The sequence below is a fragment of the Macrobrachium rosenbergii genome, chromosome 9 (assembly GCF_040412425.1).
Source record: "Macrobrachium rosenbergii isolate ZJJX-2024 chromosome 9, ASM4041242v1, whole genome shotgun sequence".
Lineage (NCBI taxonomy): Eukaryota > Metazoa > Arthropoda > Malacostraca > Decapoda > Palaemonidae > Macrobrachium > Macrobrachium rosenbergii.
The window spans coordinates 58,173,199-58,189,477 of NC_089749.1; the positions used below are offsets into that span (position 1 = coordinate 58,173,199).

Consider the following 16,279-nt stretch of genomic DNA (forward strand, 5'->3'; position numbering starts at 1 on the left):
ACACATTATAATAAATACATAGTTCTTGCTTTTACCTATTTTTGCATGTCTAGTTAGGGTGGAAAAACACAGAACTGAAGAAATGTTGGAATGGAGTAAAGCAGCACTGAGGTAAACAAGACCTTATGTTTCTAATTGTTTAGCATACAGATTTTTGCATATAGAAGATGCAATTTGATCCATAACAATTTAAATTATTTTTTATACAATCAGAAAATTGTCAACAATCACTAGAAGAGGTTAGTCAGCAGTTTCATACTAGCAGAAGTGGCACTGAGACTGATCACGGTATTACTTTAGCATGGACACACACACATAACTCATGTACACTTAGGCAAGGCCAATTATGATGTCAGTCAAGGCTGAGTATACATATATAGCGAGGATATCCAACAATACTGTGATCTCTTTCAAAATCACATTAAGACAAATTCAACATCATGTTGAGCCATCTCCTAAGAACTCTGTATGACTAGATGAACAGTAAACCTTCAATTAAATTTTGGAGAGAATATTTCCACATGTAGGCCTAATTATAAAACAGTATACAAGTGTTAAAGTGTTGTGGGAGACATAAATAGTACAAAACTTTACCCAAATAGTGCTTGGATTATAGAGTACAGCTGTACTGAATATTTCAATCTTGCCAAATCCTAATCCACTTTCTTTGCAGATTTATATTTAATTTGATATTTCATGTGGGATGGGGGGGGGGTTTCAATCATATCTGCGGCCAAACAAATGATGTAGGTTGTTGGGAACTGCCCGGAATTTCTCTTTATGATTGGTCACAATGCAAAGCAACCAAATCACGTACATGGGGTTGTCCGAGAGAAGTGAGAACCCATGCTCTTCACCTGTCCTTTCCACTGGAATGCAAATCATCAATAATTAACGGATGTAGTTGTCTGAAAGGGAACATTGCAATTGGATCCAAGAGTTATTGATATTTGCTATCTTTCTGTAACAAATGAGAACGAGCAGTTATTGTACCAACAGGCTATGAATGACAGCCATTCCGGGACAACAGGTTGGAACAAAAAATCAGTAGGGGAACATGCAACTTACATCAGTGAATGGGTTTCACCCCATTACAGCACTCATTGACAGTAAATATTCACCATTAATTATTGCAAACCTGAAATATGTCTGGAATATTCTCTTGTTATTCTGGGCATCCACTACAAGGCCATTCCTTGCTATAATGTGGTTCAGATTCCACAATAGGCTGTAGGTCCCGTTGCTAAGTAACCAATTGGTTCTTAGCCACGTAAAATAAGTCTAATCCTTCGGGCCAGCCCTAGGAGAGCTGTTAATCAGCTCAGTGGTCTGGTAAAACTACGGTATACAGTACTTAACTACGTGGCCTTATAATCAGATTTTGTATTCACGCAAAAACATATTTGGTTTAGTACAACTACATGTATATATCTCTTGATTTTACTTTTTTGAAATGAATATAATACACTTTCCAAATGTTGTGGCATTTGACAACAATTTAACCATGTCAAAAGATCAAACCAGACCTTGCATAGATAAACACTACTACCTTTTCACTTACGAAATCAATCACTGTCACTGTCATTTTATGAGTCTCTTATCTTTCAAAAAAATCGTAAGTTATAGCTGCTGTATCAGTGGATACACTCCTTGGACATCATACTGTCCAGTGCTACAGCCTGTAATATTGTCAATAGCTGTTATCAAAGACTATCAAACACTGAGCACTTTTAATCACATCAACTGATAAACTGCAATATCTTTACTCAACCTCATGGTTATCTAGTTAACACATCCATTGTAAATTTCTAAGTAACAAAAATGTTAAAAGTACTCAAGAATATCAAAGTTATCAGTTTTTCATTTGAATTTCTGATGAAACAAAACAAAGACTTCAAAGAAAAAAAGTGAGCCGTGGTCGCATCTATCTCCCAAATTGGGAGAGAAACAGGGATGCTGCCATCCAAGTATCTCACTTTGACCATTCAGCAGTTCTCAAGGCAATGAATATCTCCCACCAATCAGCTTCCAGAATCTGGTGGATTCCAATATGCTTTTTGCTAATGCTCATTGTTTTCATGAAGTTTTCAAGCAAAGAATTTCAAGAATAAAAGTTCATTTGGTTTTGTATGACACTTCTCCAACAGAAAAAAAATGCATGGCTGCACAAATACAGGATACAAAACTAAAGTGGCCTCAATAAATTAAATGATCTATCACGAGAACTTGAGAACTTGAATTAATATTCCCTAGAGGTCAACAACCATCAAACAACAAAGAAAAGATCCTCTTCGACAATTCTTCTGCTTGAGTATTCTGGATCATCCTAAATACTGTATATACCAGAAATTTATCTTCTTAGCGCAGCAACTCCTATTCAAAGCTAAGAAAAAAAAACCATATTCTTTGGAAGCTTGAATTCCCAGTCAATGGCCCCTGTGGGCTTGTTCTATATAAATAGGTTTCATATTCTGAATAATAACCATAACAATTTGGTTTACCAACCATGACACTCCCTGTTGTATGATTCCATGATAACACAAGCTTTTGAAAACAAACTTCCCCCTTCACTCTCTGTGTCCTAAATAACATTTATAGCAGTTCTAGTCTTCATTACTAAATGATAATAGATGTACAGTACTTAACTTTTTTTTCACAAACTACAAACAGCAAGTCCCAAAAACAAACCACAAACTATCAAAATATGCAAAACCAAGCAACACCAGAAATTAGCAACTGTGAGTAACAATTTGTTAATACGCTTGTACTAACAGGGTAAGTCGCTTCACTGCAATATAGCTGCTACCGAAAACCCCATAAAGCCTTTGCATTGCCCACAGCACCTAATCAAGTACTGCAGTCACTTTTTCTTTAAACAAAACCTTGGAAAACTTGCATATAAAAACCACATCATGAGTCTGACCAAAGAGACTGGGGGTCACACAACTCCTTACCCAAATTCTTGAACAACTTGTATTTTCTATAAATATTTAAAATTTCTGTATATAAAACATATCAAGGCAACTATGGGTGATAATACAAACAAAAACAGTGCACCACAACACATTTCTGAGCATGACAGGATATGAATCACTGCTGTTACTGTTGACACATCCTTCTCTGAATGTTTCAAGATCTGTACGTACTTTACTAATACTGAAGCTGTTGTGGGAATATCTGTTCTTTAGGTTGCTGAAATACGTTATCGAGACAATGTATGTTGAATGACTTAGGAAAGGAGTCCTGACACCTATATCTTACTTAAGAGAGTATCTCTTCAAGGATTTTCATTTTTCAGCAGTTTCCCAAAAGTACATAAGACTATCAGTGTAAAACATTGTAGACATTGATTTTAAACTTATCACACCACTTCATTTCTGTAAACATCTGCGCAATCAACAGAACAGTGATTCTACTTTATCATCTTCTGAAATACTTATAGTAAAATTCACAAGACAGAAATTGTGTTCTTCACAAATGCCAAATTTACCAGTTAAAATTTAAATTTCTTTACTTTCAACTACTAAATAATGAAACACATAGCTTCCTTTCTGCTGAGAACTGTTCTTTACCAGTTAATGAAAGTAATTTGTACTTTAACAATAGTCCACTGCATTACTTTTTCCTAAGCTATAATGCTATGAGTCAGCTTTACACTGCTTTGCTAGCTTTCCTTCATCAACAATGTTTTAATTTAATTTACTATGCATTAAAAAGTGGTACTAAATCCATTTCTTAAAAACTAGTAGCTTCCATTTAAAGTATTACCTTATAACATGGGTCACATACATCTGCACACTCATGCCTAGAAAACTAGTCCCACAGTTTCACTACAGACCTCCTGTATTCATTGTTACTTTCTTTGCAATGCTTGGAAGAAGAACTGAACAAAATATTCTATCATCCAAAACTGTTCAAAAGTAATAAATAACAAAAACAGTACATAGCTTATCTCTGATGCAATAAACAGGTTTTGATGCTGGAAAGACATACAGTAATTTTGGTAGCCACTGTGAGTCCTCAAAGGAGTTACTGTACTCTCATGGTCCTCAAGGGGACCAACCAATCTCAAAGAATTCTCTTCTAGTTTATCCTGGCCAGGTCAGTACATGTTGGCACAATGACAGAATATAAAGGACTCAAGACAAGAGGGCTACATCTCTGTCTATAATGACTGCCTTAGTTCTTCCTTCATCCTTCACACACCAATGTGGCAACAGTGTGTATGGCAGCCATTTTCCTCATTACTTGTGCACAGTCTGTGCAAGATAAATGTTCACCTCAGTCCCATGTCTTTTCGTCAGTGAAAGTGGTAGGGTTTGAAGATTCGCAGAGGCTACCAAAAATAGGTTTTTCCTACATCAAAACCAATTTTTCAGTAGCGTAGCTGCTGTTCATCCTTAAAAAAGCTTACGATAGAAACTAAAAGGTAAAAAAATGATATTTTTATGATAAAATAAAGTTTTGTACATACTTACCCGGCAGATATATACTTAGCTATAGTCTCCGACGTTCCCGACAGAAATTCAAATTTCGCGCACACGCGACAGGTAGGTCAGGTGATCTACCATACCCGCCGCTGGGTGGCGGGAATAGGAACCATTCCCGTTTTCATGTCAGATTTTCTCTTCCACCTGTCTCCTGAGGGGAGGCTGGGCAACCGTGTTTGATTAATCAGTATATATCTGCCTTGAAAGTATGTACAAAACTTTATTTTATCATAAAAATATCATTTTTGTACATGCAACTTACCCGTCAGATATATACTTAGCTGATTGGCACCCTTGGAGGAGGGCAAGAGACAGCTAAGAACTAAAAAACGGGAAAACAACATATGTTGTAGGAATAAACAAAAACCATGGTTCTTACCTGATTGGGCAGAAGACTTCATGGATACTGTCTATGAGTCTGCATGCCTCAAGAGCGTCAGCGAGGAAGTGACCTAAGACTGACAGCCCTTCTGGATCATATCAATGGGGATTAACCCACTTACAAGACAGAGCCCTCTACCTGAATCATATCAATGGGGGCTATCCCTCTTACATGACAGAGCTAGGTAATAAAAATAAAATACAAGGAGCTAACAACCAAACCGACCACCTGACCAAGCCTAACCTTGTTAGTAATACGAGATGAAAAAGAGAGAGAGACCTTCAACACTCTTTTTCAACCGACCATAAAAAACACAACAAACAATTAAAATAACACTAAATTAACTAGGATTAGCTTCAGCTCCTTGACCCAGCACCGAATCCGCGGATACGTAAGCTCCTAGAGAGAAGCACTTCTCATATGTCACACGAACATCTCTCAAATAATGAGAAGCAAACACTGAGTTACATCTCCAGTATGTAGAGTCCACAATAGACTGGAGGGACCAAGACTTGTGGAAAGCTAGAGAAGTAGCTATGGCTCTCACCTCATGAGCATTAACTCTTAGGAGCTGAAAATGTTCGTCTTTACATGAAAGATGAGCCTCTTTGATAATATCCTTAATGAAGAAAGCCTGGGCATTCTTGGAAATTGCTCTTGAAGGATCCTTTGACAGAGCACCAAAGACTTTCGGTGTTACCTCTGAGCTGTTTCTTTCTCTCCAAATAATGTTTAAGACTTCTTACTGGACATAGTGTGTGTTCCAGCTCCTGTCCTGAAAGATCGGAGAGTCCTTTGACCTCAAAACTCCTAGGCCAAGGTTTTGAAGGGTTCTCATTCTTTGCTAAGAAGAGAGGCTGAAAGGAGCAGATTGCAGAGTCCTTCTTAAAGCCTACAGAACCTTCCAAAGCTTGTAATTCGCTCACTCTTTTGGCAGAAGCAAGAGTTTAAAAGAAACAGCGATTTCCTGGTTAAATCCCTGAAAGAGGCAGATCGAGGAGGCTCAAACTTGTTTGACATTAAGAAGTTTAGGACCACGTCCAAATTCCAGCTGGGAGGTCTAGGGGACTTATTTTTAGAAGTTTCAAAAGACCTTATAAGGTCGTGAAGGTCTTTATTATCCGAGATGTTCAGACCTCTGTGTCTAAAGACTGAAGACAGCATGCTCCTATACCCCTTTATGGTGGAAACCGCCAGGTTACATTGCTCCCTAAGGTATAGAAGGAAATCCGCAATCTCCATTACAGAGGTACTGGAAGAGGAAACTTTCTCAGATCGGCACCATCTCCTAAAGACTTCCCACTTCGACTGGTAGAGGCGCAAGGTAGAAGATCTTCTGGCTCTGGCGATAGCCCTCGCAGCCTTGTGCGAAAATCCCTTCGCTCTAACCAGTCCTTCGACAGTCTGAAGGCAGTCAGGTTTAGAGCGGGAAGGTTCTTGTGATATCTGTCGAAGTGGGGCTGTTTGAGAAGATCGATCCTGAGAGGGAGCGACCTGGGAAAGTCTATCATCCATTCCAGTACCTCTGTGAACCAGTCTCTGGATGGCCAAAAGGGAGCGATCAGGGTGAGCTTGGTGCCCTTTGACGAAACGAACTTCCTTATTACTTCCCCTATTATCTTGAACGGGGAAAAGCGTAGCCCGTCCTAGACCGTCCCAATCTAGGAGAAGGCCGTCTATAGCTACTGCTCTGGGGTCCGAGATTGGTGAGCAGTAGTTCTCCAACCTCTTGTTCCAATGGGTTGCGAAGAGGTCTATATGAGGTCTCCCCCACAGGAACCACAGCCTTTCGCAAACCTCCTGATGAAGGGACCATTCCGTGGGAAGAACTTGGTCTTTCCTGCTGAGAAGATCCGCTCTCACATTCCTTTCTCCCTGAACAAATCTGGTGAGGAGAACGATGTTTCTCTCCCCCGCCCACAACAGAAGGTTCCTTGCTGCAAGGTACAGGGAGAAGGAATGTGTCCCTCCTTGCTTCCTGATATAAGCCAGGGCTGTGGTGTTGTCGGAATTGACTAGAACTACTGATCCCTTGACCAGGAGTTCGAATCTGGCAAGAGCTAGATGAATGGCTACCAGCTCTTTCATGTTGATGTGCCAGGCCCTCTGATCCGTGTCCCAGGTGCCTGACACTTCTTCCGAGCCTAGTGTCGCTCCCCAACCCGACTCCGTCGCGTCTGAGAACAACACTAGGCGAGGGCTCGGCGGTTGTAGAGGAATTCCTAGACCCAGCTTCTTTGGGTCTAACCACCACCGGAGATGTGCCTTTACTTGAGATGATATGTGGAAGGAATCCGACAAGTCTTGGGACTTCCGATCCCAAGATTCTTTCAGGAAGAACTGTAGAGGTCTGAGGTGAAGCCTTCCCAGAGAAACGAACTGTTCCAGCGAGAAATGGTCCCCAGCAGACTCATCCATTCCTCGCCGAACAACTGTCTTTCTCTAGAAAGTCTGTCACCTTTTGAAGGCAGCGTTCCCTTCTTTCCAGGGAGGGAAACGCTCGAAAACCCCGAGAATCCATCCGAATCCCCAGGTAGACAATTTCCTGCTGAGGAATCATCTGAGACTTCTCGAGGTTTACAAGAAGTCCTAGTGATTGGACCAGGTTTAAAGTCCGAGAAAGGTCCTCCAGACAACGGATCTTCGAACTGGACCGAATTAGCCAGTCGTCGAGATACAAGGAAATCCTCACCCCCTCCAAGTGCAACCAGTGAGCTACATTCTTGAGAATGGTCGTGAACACTTGGGGAGCTGTGGAGAGTCCGAAGCACAGAGCCCTGAACTGAAAGGTTTTGCCGTCTACCATGAACCTTAGGTACTTCCTGGAGGAGGGATGGATGGGAACGGAAGTAAGCATCCTGAAGGTCCAGGGATACCATCCAATCTCCTTGCCGAAGAGACGACAGAACTGGAAGACGTCGTCTCCATAGAGAACTTCTTCTTTCCACGAAAGAGTTCAGGAGCTCACGCCCAAGACCGGTCTCCACCCTCCCGAGGATTTTGGCACAAGAAAAGACGGTTGTAAAATCCCGGGAGTGAAGATCTTGCACCGGTTCTATGGCAGACTTTTCTAGCATTTGTTCGACGGCTAGAAGAAGGGCTTGCCTCCGCACAGATCCTTGTATCTCGCCGATAACTCCTCGGAGTTGATGTCAAGGGAGGTTTCAAAAGAAGGGAATGAGGCACCCTTCCTCAAAACAGAGAGGGACCAATCGTCCGCCCCCTTCTGTGCCCAGGCTTCGCGAACTTGAGAAAGTCTGGCACCTACTGGAGTCTGGAGGACTTGATTTTCACTTGGACTTCCTGGAAGGGAGTCCTGAAGGCCTGGATCTTCTCTCAGGTCTACGCCTCCTAATAGACCTGGATCCACTAAAGGGCCTCCTGAAAGGGGGCTTATCCTTCTTAACAATAGGAGCAGCAGGTCTCATCCTCTTCGACGACTGAGCCAGCAGGTCCTGAGAAGCCTTCTCAGACAAGGAACGAGATACTTCCTTCACAGTCTCTTGTGGGAAAAGATGGCTAGATAGAGGAGCGTACAAGAGGGAAGACCTCTGGGAAGGAGAGACCGATTTGGAGAGGAAAGCACTAAATACTGACCTCTTCTTAAGCAGGCCAGTGCCGAACAGGGAAGCGATCTCCACCGAGCCGTCCTTCACAGCTTTGTCCAGGCAAGACAACACACTGCTGAGGTCCTCCATACTGACAGAATCCTCCTCAAGACTTCTCTTGGCTAAGGCCCCAAGAGACCAGTCCATGAAGTTGAACACTTCCAGCACACGGAAAAGGCCCTTGAGGAAATGGTCCAGTTCACAAAGTCCCCAAGAAGCCTTGGCCGAATTAAGGGAGAGCCTTCTGGAAGAATCCACCAGCGAAGAAAAGTCTGAGCCAGCAGAAGAGGGGAGAGCTAACCCCATAGGCTCCCTAGTCTCGCACCACATTCCCGCTCTTCCCGAAAGCCTGAGGGAGGCAAGGAGAAGACAGTCTTGCCTGCATCCTTCTTGAAGAAAGCCACTCTCCGAAACCTTTAAGAGCTTTCTTCATGGAGATCGTAGGACGCATCTTAACAAGAGAGGAAGATTTCGAAGCCTTGGTGCTCGAGAGCATTGAACCAGGAGAAGGAGGAGAAGCAGGCTTGAGGGAATCTCCATACTCCTGGACTAGAAGAGCTGTCAACCTCTTGTAATCGGAAATTGTGATATCCTTAGGGGATTCGTCCTCCGATAACGCTCCAGGCCAGAAGGAGGAGGAGAACGTCTAGAAGTAGAGGGGCATTTGTCAGAAGAAGAGCGCCTAGAAGGAGAGGAGCCTTTGTCCACTGGAGAACGATGATCCGGAGAGAAGCGCCTACAAGCTGACTGGCGCCTGACAGAAGAAGCAGCTCGAACTGAAGAGGAGCCCTTGCTGGGAGAAGGGCTAACAGACGAAAAGGGAGGCTGGAGAGGAACTTCTACGAGGCGAACGAGCAGGGCGCTTGACTGTGGAGAAAGTATCTCCAACAGGAGAAGACCGACGATGACGATGGCGCGAGCGCCTGGGTGGAGAGCGCTATTCGAGACGAAGAGCCCGAGGAGAGAAGCGCCTACCAGGAGAGGAGCGCCTACCAGGAGAAGAGCGCCTAACAGGAGAGGAGCGCCTACAAGGAGAGGAGCGCCTGACGGAGAGGAGCGCCTGCAAGGGAGAGAGGAGCGCCTACCAGGAGAGAGAGCCTGGAAGGAGAGGGCGCCTGTTGCTGGAGGGGCGCTTAACAGGAGAAGAACGCTTCACAAAAGACGACTTGCTAGGAGAAGAAAGTCTCTTGGAGGACTTGATCGGGAGAGAGGTATCCTTCCGACGAGAGGAGCTCTTTGATAAAGAGCCAGCAAGAGCAGCGAGTTGAGCCTGGAGGCCTACCAGGATCTGCTTGGTGGACTCCTGAACACCAGAAGAAGAGGAGGAAGATCTACGAGTTCTCTTCTTCAAACAGGAGAGCCTTCAGGGAAGCGCTCAGGGCTAGAGTCCAAGGCGTCTCCTCTAGGAGCCTTCAAGTCCTCTTCAAAGGACGCGATTCTCAGCCGAACTCCAACCACGTTTAGGAGACGAAGAAGCAGAAGAAGAGAAACACTTCTTTAAGATCCCTTTTCTGGGCGATCTAAGGCAGCCTGGGACGCGTCAACAGGAGCTGCCGAAGGGACGCTGACCGTTGGGAGCGCTCTTCATCCCCTTGCGGCTGTCGACATTCCTCCTCCACTGGGTCTGGGAGTTTGGAAGAGGTCTAGGCCTAGGAGCCGATCGGAGCCGGTCAGACGCCCCCTCCACTACACTGGGGACACTACACAAATCACTATCACTTCTCACTTTCTTTTCCTCCATAGCTCGCATCTGCAATTGCATCTTGCGGATCGTAGCCTTCATAGCAGCCATCTCCGACGACGAATCCACAGGTTCGACAAAGGGTGAAGGAGCTGAAACAACTGGAGTGACAGGAGAATCTGGAAGAGTGTTAGGTTCTAAATCTACCTCCTTGGAAAGAGACCTACTAGCGCTTCTAGAAGAAGCCTTCCTAACTCTGTCCTTCTCAAACTTGCCTGGGAAACATAAGAGTTTAACGCTTCCATTCCAGTTCAGTGAGATTCTCACATTCAACACACGTGTTATCAAAAGAGCATTCATTCTCCCTACACCTCGAACATACAGAATGAGGGATCTACCAAGCTTTGGTAGTCTCACCTACAATCAGACCTCACACACACGAAACACCGGTGCAACACTCTGATCAGACATTCTATAAGAAAATACCAAAGCCGAAATCAAAAAACAGTCCACAAAAAGCGTATGCCAAGCCAAAGATCCAATACGTCACCAAAGGTCAGTCCAAAATAATCCTCAGCAAGCGAAAATGAAAATCAAAGCAGAAGGAACCAACAACAGATGTTGCCAGAACCAGCGACAGAGAAAATCTGACATGAAAACGAATGGTTCCTATTCCCGCCACCAGCGGCGGGTATGGTAGATCACCTGACCTACCTGTCGCGTGTGCCGCGAAATTTGAATTTCTGTTGGGAACGCCGGAGACTATAGCTAAGTATATATCTGACGGGTAAGTTGCATGTACAAAAATGGCTTAGCTCTTAATAAATCAATCCTAACAACAAAGATAAAATTTCAGACCATGGTGAAATCGCAAGTTATCAACCATATTCTTTACTCCCGATACTCATTAGAGTTTGGCAACAAAGAGCAAGAAAACACACACGAAACCTATGTATATAAATATATATAAATATTAAGACTTGTAGTTCTAAGTTGGCATACCCCAATACGCTGGGTCTGGCTGCGGGATTATTGCACCTTTCCTGGCAATATCTCAGCATGGCCACATCAACAAGGCCCATTGTTTTCTGCCAAAGCATCTATGGGGCCAGGACTTACCATACAACCTACTGATATACAGTGTGGTTGAACTGGCACATGCTCATGGCAATAGTGTTTCTGATGACCATCCAGTGCACTAAGAGACTTCTTCGAAAGAAACATTTTCAAAGAAAGCCAATGATGTACTTACCTTTCGATGTCACACAACCTACAAAAGGAGTGAGGATGTGCCTTTTTAATGAGGGACACTCAAATAATTCTGAGCCATGCAGAGAAAGTGGTTTGTTTGTGCTACGGTATAAGAAATGCAGGCTTGTCTGGGGTGTTTGCCATAACATCTAGGTAAATCCTTGAGTGCCTGAACCAGGCATAAAGTTTAATCCAAAATACTGAGCTCCCTTATCTGAAAAGGGGATTTTCTCTTTGAAGGGTTCTCATTCTTGGCCAGGAACGATGGGCCAGGAGACAATAATAAATGATGGTAAGATTTATGAGTGATGTAATGCTGTCCCCATTTAAGAGAGCCCAGTTAGCTAATCTGAGCTCCTGATGCCAAAGCAGTCAAGAAGACCACCTATTGGAACATATGAGTTGTAGTTGTATTAGGCCTACTGAACTGAGGGGATGACAGGAGTCTAAGCACCTTATTCAGAGACCAATAGCAATGGGAAGCCTGGCAGGAACCAGTCTTTGCAATGCAAAAGACTGGAGAAGGTAAGTAACAATTTCTATACTTGAATCAATTACAAAACCATAAAACAAAGGTTATGACAATGCTGCCTTGTATGCCATGATTGTTGTAATAGCAAGGCACCTGTCCTCAAAAAGACTGTGTAAGAAAATGTATAACTGTTTCAACAGAGACATACTGGTACTGTCAAATAGAAGAAGTCTGTAGTTTTTGCACTAGGTGCCTAGCAATGTTCCGTGAATAGTCTTCACAGTAGGCTAAATTTTAAAAATCCACACATGAAAGCCTCAGCTCAGAAAGGAGGATGCAGATACAGTACAACTTTACCTCCTACTGGCTGAGATACAACAGCAGACAGCAATGGAATCAATTTCTTCGCCTGTTGTTCAAGCGTAGGGAACCAATGACTGTTAGCCCAATTTGGGGCTACTAAGTAAACAGTTCCATTGAAAGTTAGTAATTTGTTCAAAATCTTTGAAATCTGGGACAAAAGAGGAAAGGGGTATGTCATCCTCCATTTGTTCCAATCTTGTAGGAGTGCACCTCCTGCTAGTGCCTGATTGTCCAGGTTCAGAGACACATACACTGGAAGTTGATGGTTCTCGCATGTGGCAAACAGGTCCACTTCTGGATGTGGAAGCATGATGGCAATTAATTGAAAGGAGTGTTTGCCCAACATCCACTCAGTCGAGAGTCTGCTATTACAATGAGAGACCCCGTGAGGTGAACTACAGACAAGTACCACTTCCTTGCTTGAGCCATCCAAGGGGGCTGAGTGAGCCCAACCTCTTGATGCAAGACAATACAGTCATATTGCCAAAAACCAAAAATGTGGGTCCCTTTTGGAAGTTTCAATTTTCTAAGGGACAGAAAGACAGCCATCAGCTTAAGGAAGTTGATATGACACTTCCTCAGAACAGGTGACCAACCCACTACCTGATGATCCTCCCAATGACCTCCCGTGAGGAAAGGCGTGAAGAGTTACATTCTCCAAGGCGGCGTACAGAAGGAGTACTTCATTTCTGACAATGCAATACTATACATCTACTCAACAGGATAAGAGGAAGGTGTAGCTCCACCTTATTGCTTGAAGCCCCCAAACTTTACACCAACTCAAAGTTCAAAAGACAAAAGAACTTCCACCTACCAATGAACCACTGTCTTCAGCCTCCCAAAACTAAGGCGAATAGCTTATATGCCAAGTGTATTCTGAGCAAGGTTATGAAGGTTCAACTGAAGTACGGTGTTGCATTCTTCCTCATGTTAGGCTATCCCTGAAAGTACTATGCTAGGCTACTGGCATAATTTTTGGCAAGATTAATATGGGGCAAGAATAGGATTCCTGAACTGTTTGGCTAATAACACACATGGCTTAACTAGGCTAGGCTAACTATTTAGGCCCTAAATGTTTTTGTCACATTTTAAATAATTTGAGACTAATTTCATTAACACTATAATACTTTTACCTCTCATCAGTTACAAAAAAACCTTATAATTTATTGACCTTTCTATAACTCTGTTATTTGTATTGCATTTTAAAATGTGAATTTCACTCAATAGCACTTTTATTGTACTGCCCACTTCATGTCTCCACAAAATTACCGTAGGCATCAAACAAATAATTACAATAACATAAATACGACACCATTGCAGCTTCTAACAACAACAAAACCTTCGATTCACAAACCACAAAAAATCTGTTGCAACTCCAAAAAAGTTGGACCTGAACAGCATAAGGCAACAATCTTTGTTAGTCTACTTCACAGTTTTCCCAACAGTTGATATTAAATTGGTGAAATTTGGTGATAACTCTGAAATTGTCCATATTTTATGAAACAGGCTAACCTGCTTCCTTTTGAACCATCATGCGCGCCTGCTTAATACGTGGGTAACTGTAAAGGAGACGGCTGCATGACGATATCGACTATTAATATAATTCTTCGACTGAAAAATATAGAAAAAGGTCTATACAATGCAGCACAGACAAGACAATTTGATAAATTTACTGAGATAACAAATTTTACCATCTTTTGTCTATATCTCTGCTTTCATCCCCGAGGGGCTGGTACCAAGAATAGCGTCCTGCGGAACTCTCGCCGTGTTTAGAACCAGACCCTTCGGGATGAACACAAAATCATAAACAAAATATAATAAATGTCTCATTATCTACGAAAATTTCCCAGTATATCTCACTTCTACTTATTATGTACACATTTCTACCTATTAATTGCTTTTTCATCATGTTTTATTATGTTTACGCCTTTTGTTTGTGTTTATGACATTTACAGTCTGTTCTAAATGTTAATACGGTCATCCCTAGGGGACTAGTACTAAACACGGTGACCTTTCCACACGTGAACCAGCAGCCTAGATACCTGACCATGGGCTAGGGGCGTGGTAGTTGTCGTCAGTTTTAGCAATTATATTAATAAACAATATCTCAGTGAAACTGTCACTACTATATTCACCAATATTTGTATACTCATATCCACGGGAATAGGCCTGGGTTGTTTTACTCCTGAAGAAGTAGCCTGTTTCAGAGAGATGCGGGGGGGCTGAAAATATGCTTTCGTTAATGATTCTGATCTGTGATTTAAACTACCCCAGTGGAGGACCATGATAATAAACACAAAATCTAAAGCAGGGACCTAAGGCTACATTATTATTATTATTATTATTATTATTATTATTATTATTATTATGTTTCGTAAGACAACCTACCGTGGTGACACCCTTCGGCAACAGGCAACTAACACTGGTGGGCAGAAGGGGGCTTCGTCCCCATAAAAATACTTAAAATCCTTTCGGTTTTTCTTCTTGTTTATTGATTATTAAATACAAAACACACAAGAAAATTCTGAAATAACAAGAAAATCCTGAAAGCTGCACGGAAGGCCAATGGAATCGAGTAGTGAACTTTACGCTAAGAGCCCAGTGACAAGTTTAGAACCTGCGCTACTCGGAAAAGAAACCATTTAAAGAAACGCTGTTTTATTCTACACTGACTTTCACAACATCACCAGAAACTTTTCGCCACCCTGAAATGCGACAGACAACGTGATCCATACCTGATATTCATAAAACGATTGATTTATCAAGTGCAGCACAACATAAACAAATGTCTCGGGTCGCCCGTTCGCACTGCGCATTTACAGCCTTGAAAATTACATCCGTGTTACGATCTGGATATTATTGAAATAAAGGTATATTTGTCAAATTAATAACGCCTTTAAAACGTAAATAAATCATAATTTTTATTATCAATATTATGTTTTACTTATATTTATAAATCCGTTGGTTTTATGGACGCAAATTTCCCCAGAATACCTGCAAAATAATACGGATCTCTAACCCAATTGTCCGAAACTGATGCAACAAATATATCACTGATAAAATTATCATTTGTTGTATATTATCTTTATGAAAGGTGAATGGTTTCATTTTAGCTTATCTGTGGGCGTGAAACTTAACAAATATTATCATTTGGTGATATATACTCAAAATTAAACCTCCAAAACAACAAAGAATTGTGCAACCGAGGTAAGGGTTGATGTTTTCGTCAAGCAAGGGGATGAGACAAGGTCAGATATCTATAAAAAGTCCTTGAGCCTCAAGTGAGACAATGCAAAAGAAGTAGGACAATCCGTTTCTAGCTGTAAATAACTAAATTCTTTCGTTTTTTGTTTGCTTTGTTCAAGTTTTTATCTGCTCATTGGAAATGTCAGTCTTTACTCACAATATTATCCCACAATGGTTAGCATAACTTTTTCCATTAAGATTCATCTTGATACATGGTGGGTATTTGCCTAATTTACTGCTCTAGTAGCTTCATTGTTTCGCCCTGTTTTAAGACTTCTAAGTACTTTGAACTATATGTCTGTCTATGATCCTATCTATCTATTGGGCTCTGTCAGAATTAGATGTATAATTTAAAGGTTTTTAATGGGGGACAGAGGCAGACTCCTCCGAAGGGGAGAACAATTGTGGTAACATGGTGTGAAGAGGTTCTTGTCTATAATTTCAGGGATGCGCTAAATAAAACGGTTGACTGGAGTTCATTCTACTCCATAAACTCTCTCAGATCGATTATCCTTGATGATTTAACCATTAGTTTATGCGTTCTAACAGGTAAACATTATTGATCATACTGTGTGCAGTTAACCATAATGTGTTATTTATCAGCCAGAGTAACGAGTTCTGGTTACGTAAGTGAAGGCTGATTCATTGAGCACCACGGGTTAGTTTGACGTAGTTTTGTCATTTACAGACACTAGCCTTACTCATTTAACTTGATTGTCAACAATCTAATTTAGTTACGGTATTATGATGTTTAGGCAATGTTCTGTCAAGATTCTTCCTTGAATT

At 42.0% G+C, this 16,279-nt stretch overlaps 1 protein-coding gene across 5 annotated transcripts in view; it reads right to left on the reverse strand.

Annotated features, from left to right (window-relative positions):
* Window positions 1–15,101, reverse strand: part of LOC136841874 (E3 ubiquitin-protein ligase RNF13-like) — a 38,043-nt gene extending 22,942 nt beyond the window's left edge. For 2 of the 5 annotated variants that reach the window (XM_067109293.1, XM_067109290.1), the window contains exon 1: window positions 14,983–15,101. The gene's annotated coding sequence lies outside the window, so the exon portion shown is untranslated. Of the gene's footprint in view, window positions 1–1,561; window positions 1,672–2,688; window positions 2,785–14,635; window positions 14,854–14,982 lie in introns of those variants that run through there. The other 3 variants (XM_067109291.1, XM_067109292.1, XM_067109294.1) reach the window with 3 other exon arrangements.
* Window positions 15,102–16,279: the final 1,178 nt, after the last annotated feature.